At 54.9% G+C, this 5,000-nt stretch overlaps 1 protein-coding gene across 3 annotated transcripts in view; it reads right to left on the reverse strand.

Moving 5' to 3' along the window:
- Positions 1–5,000, reverse strand: part of LOC135240562 (zinc finger E-box-binding homeobox 2-like) — an 85,732-nt gene that overhangs the window by 22,046 nt on the left and 58,686 nt on the right. The window lies entirely within an intron of this gene.

The following is a 5,000-nucleotide window of genomic DNA, read 5'->3' on the forward strand; positions in this document are numbered from 1 at the left end:
CCACCCCCCCCCCCCCCCCCTCCACGGCCCCCACGCCACTACATAAATCCCCCACTTCAGCCGCCGGCGGAGAGAGAGACCGGGGCAGCAAACCGGGGAATCAGCCCAGCTGGAGAAGCGCGGCGTCGTACGCACACGCGCCGCCGTGCCAGGACCGCTAGCGCGGCGCTAAAGCAGGGTTTACGGTGAAGGAAGGGGGGGGGGGGGCAGAGGGGTTAGCCATGACATCATGGGAACCAGACTGAAAAAACAACTAGCGGGGAGGGAGAGGAGGGGGCGGGGGGTGGAGTGGTGGGTAAAACACAAACAATTTTCAGGTTCATTTTGAGTTCTGTGTATGCCTAATAAAGCAATCTCTTCAGAAGTCATCGAGCGTGCTCTCTCCAGAGACCACTGCCAGCTTAAGGGCCGAGAGCAAAAAAAACGGCTCGGGAAAAAAAAAAAAAAATCGCAATTTTATTTGAACTTTAAGTGTGTTTCTGGGATTTGTATTTTTTTTTTCTGTTTCGCTCGACGGCTTCAGGCGCGGACCTGGAGTCACAGCTGCGTACACCTTTCTCACGGATTCCCACGGAAAACGACGACCGAGGAAAAGGAAAAAAAATCCCCCCCCTCCAAAAAAAAAAGTTTTAAAAGTTTTACAAGAAACAAAGAAAGAAAGAGAGAAAAAAACAACACTGCGGCCTCTCCGTATCTGCCGGGTAACATCATCTCACACGCGCGCGATCGCAGGGGTCTGCGCTCGCGGCCCCGCCAACCACACAACAGGGGCGAACCAGAGCGAGGACAGCGGCGCGCGCCGCGCGGGCTAGCCGGAGCGCTGACCGCGGCTGCATACCAATTGGCCGGGGAAACAAAACCTTTTCAGGAGGTGTGACCGGAGAGGGTTTAGGCCGGGGGACGGGGGACGGGGGACGGGACGGGTAGCACCGCGCACCGGGGGTACAAAAAAAAACACAGAGAGAAGAGCGCAGGAAAAGTGAGACGTTGGGGCTCGCTGTGTGGTCCACATATACCTTTCAGTGCAATTGATAATGCTCTTTTATTTTACCCCCTCCCCCCCCCCCCGCCCTCTGTCGCCCCCGCCCCGCCAGGCAAGAGGTTTAACCATTTCTTAGCAATGTGCAAAACGGCTGCCTTTTTCTCCCGGCTATTCTAAGGGCGGCCTTGCTTTTTTGAGGGGGGGGTGCTGGGGGTACGGGGCGGAGGAGGGGGGTGGTGTATGAGGGGGTGGGGGGGGGTAGGGTGACAAAAGGCCAGGAGGCCTGGGAAGCGATCAGCCCGCCCCCCGAAAAAAAACACTGATCCGGGGACCAAAAGTGAATAAAGGCGAGGGCAGAATGAGTGAATGAAATTATCTCAGGCTGGACAGGTTTTAAAAGGCCTTCGCCCCACCCCCTCCCAAAAAAAAACACATGCCTTTTAGGGCCTTTTCTGGGGAGTTCGCTCGGTGAGTGTCTGAACCGCACTTTCTGCTTCGATATTTTGGTTCCAGAAAAGGGGAGTGAGCATGGAAATGAGAGAGAGAGAGAGAGAGAGAGAGAGCAACAGTGTGGTGTCTGAATGTCAGAACAACCTGAACGTTTCCACAACAGGGTCAATGAAAACAAAACCCCACCATCACCTTTCCTGTAACTTCTGGGTCCCGTGAGCCCGCACCAATCACCTTTCCTGTAACTTCTGGGTCTCTTAAACCCCCACCAATCACCTTTCCTGTCATTGCAATCCTGTATCTCCCAGCAAACACATTATAACAAAATGCAATCGCTCTGTCTGCTCCAATCCCCACATTCTCATTTCCCAAGCCCAGTACTTCAGTGCACTTCCACGGATGAAGTAGTTCTTTCAGTACGCCGGGTCGTTTATTTTAGTCGTTTATCTGGAGTACACAAACTAATAAAGACGCTGAAAACATTTTCCCTTTCTTAAATATTCACTGCGTAATTACATCAGTGTAAACAAAAATATACTCCCGGTTAGAAGTGCACTGCATTTAATCCAGAGTACCTCATAAGACAATTGATAAAAAATATTGTTTAGAAGAAGAGAGTTTATCACCAGCTTAGGAAAGTGCAGGACTGTGGGAAGGAGTTTGTGAAATATGCATTTTTTTTTTTTTTTTTGGTTCAACATTCCCCTGTATACCTCTGCCAGCTGTGTGTGTGTGTGTGTGTTTGTGTGTTTGTGCATGTGTGTTTGTGTATGTGCACGTGTGTGTGTGTGTGTGTGTGTGTGTGTGTGTGAGTGTGTGTTTTGTCACCCTTGCATTTACAGATGGAGAGGCGTCCGCCTCCCACACAAAGGCGATAGATTGCACTCTTTGCCACTGAGTCGCGAGGAGGTCAGGCCGCGTCGCCTCCATTTCCCAGACAAAGCCAGTCTAACGGGGAGAAGCCCCGGCTAAGCGGGAACGCCGGAGCAGAGCGCTGCTAAACGGGAACGCCGGAGCAGAGCGCGGCTAAACGGGAACGCCGGAGCAGAGCGCGACTAAACGGGAACGCCGGAGACGAGCGCGGCTAAACGGGAACGCCGGGAACAAGCGCAGCTAAGCGGGAACGCCGGAGCAGAGCGCTGCTAAACGGGAACGCCGGAGCAGAGCGCGGCTAAACGGGAACGCCGGGAACAAGCGCAGCTAAACGGGAACGCCGGAGCAGAGCGCTGCTAAACGGGAACGCCGGGGACAAGCGCAGCTAAACGGGAACGCCGGGGACAAGCGCAGATAAACGGGAACGCCGGGGACAAGCGCAGATAAACGGGAACGCCGGGGACAAGCGCAGATAAACGGGAACGCCGATTGCGACTAAATGGGAACGCCGATCGCGGCTAAACGGGAATGCCGATCGCGGCTAAACGGGGACGCCGATCGCGGCTAAACGGGAACGCCAATCGCGGCTAAATGGGAACGCCGATCGCGGCTAAACGGGAACGCCGATCGTGGCTAAAGTGGAGCCAGCCCTCCGGTCCCTTTTTCCCACCTGGCCAATGACAGGACAGGTGCAAAGCAGGAAAGGCGAGCGTAAAACAAGCGACAAGCGAACGCATCAGAAACGGCAGCTGCCTTAACAGCGCCGAGCGGGAGGATAAACCGCCGATGGCGCCGCGCGTCAGAAACGGGAGAAGGCTGGCATTGTACGAGTGACGTCTCTGACAGACGCTCGCCCGAGATGCCAGTCTGCCAGTCTGCATTGTGCTTCCCGTCACAAAAAAAAAAAAAAAACTCCAACCTGCCAATGTCACCAGGGCCATTATTTCGCTCCGCACCTCTCCACAAATCAATCTCCCGCGCTCATTCCCGGGCGGCGGTAGAGAGAGAGAGAGAGAGGGAGACAAAGAAACGATAATGTTTACTTCTTGGCAAAGTTCTCTTCAGATGACACCCCATTTTTCCCTCCTTAGTGGAAGTGTCAGAGATAACAAAGGTAATCACTTCTGACGCTCTCTGACTGATGCTACCTGTTTGATTTCCGGCGCTCTCCCCGCCCGCCCCAGATCTCCCGTAAATAAAAGGAACGTCTTCCTACTTGAAAGCCGCCGACAATTAGGATGACGTTCGTAATTGTCAAGAGCCTCGCTTTGATACGAGCCTTAAAGCTCTCCTCCCTGGCCTTTGTGCAACTCCAGCATTGTGCTGTCAAGCAACAGAAGTCAGGCCCGGCTATGTTAATAATGTATATTGTATTGATTACGATGACTAGCACCTTCCAAAAGGCTGTTTGCGTGGGAATGGGGGGTGGGGGGAGGTGGGGGGCGGACGCGAGTCATCTTTTTGATGTCTGCCGCTCTTGTGAAAGAGAGAGAATGGGGGGGGGGGGGGGGGGGGGGGGCGATTAAACACCCTCTCCGCTACAGACATAAAACTCTAAACAATGTTTCTCTGACACGGGGAACCTTTTCGCCGATGCTAATGAAAACTATCATAAAATCATTTGGAGCTGAAAGAAAGAAGGCGCTCAATAGCTTCTGAAAGTATTTTTTTTTTTTGTTTTGTTCTGGAAAGAATGGCGGCCATTACCCTCGGCGTGCCGGGCCTTTTCTCCAACAGTAAAAGCCCTTTAAACGCGGGGGGGAGGGGGGGGCGTTCGTATCCGTGGCGATGCGCCCCCCCGTTCACCTCAGAACCCAGCGAGACCGAGCGTGCGGCTACGTGCCGCTCTGGCAGCGCGGAAAAACGCGGGCGAGCTAATAAAGGGATGAGTATCAGAGGAATAGACAAACGAGTGCACTCTCCTGGCGATGGGGGGGGGGGGTGGGGGGTGGGGGAGACGGGAAGCTGGAGACAGGGGGGCGGATTCACAGTGAGTCCCGGGACAGGGGCGCACATCTGGAAACGGAGCTAGCGTGGCCATCAATGCCCTCTTCATCCCAAACCATCACGACAGAAGCGCTATCGAGTCAAAACACACACAGGCGCACATGCAAAGAGTCACTCATCAGGAGTCACTGCAGCTCGGGCCGCTCGAGTGACATCATCACCACAAAGGAAAACGAGAAACCGAAAACTCTGCGCCCGAAACGCGGACCGGGGCGCGCCGCTCGAACCCGGGCGACGCGCACCCGGGCATCCCGCGCGGTCGGTAGAGCCTACCTTCGACAGACGCGCGGACGACGCGCGGTTCCGCAGGAAACCTCCTCCACCACGCCTCCTGGGCGCCCCGGCCGGGGGCTCGCAGCGCCCGCACCCCGTCCATGTCCCGCCGCCCCGCCGGGACAGTCCGACCGAAGGGCGCGGAAAAACCCCCCCCCCCAAAAAAAAAAAGAAAACGCGAAAACGCGTGGCCGTACGCAAACAGCGACTGCTCAACCAGCTAGCTCACGGGAGAGAGAGAGAGAGAGAGAGAGAGATAGAAAGACAGAGAGATAGGGAGAGAGAGAGAGGGGCAGAGAGACAGAGAGAGAGACACAGAGAGACAGAGACAGAGAGAGGTAGAAAGGCAGAGAGACAGAAAGATAGAGACAGAGACAGAGAGAGGTAGAAAGGCAGAGAGACACAGAGAGATAGA

The sequence above is a fragment of the Anguilla rostrata genome, chromosome 15 (assembly GCF_018555375.3).
Source record: "Anguilla rostrata isolate EN2019 chromosome 15, ASM1855537v3, whole genome shotgun sequence".
NCBI lineage: Eukaryota > Metazoa > Chordata > Actinopteri > Anguilliformes > Anguillidae > Anguilla > Anguilla rostrata.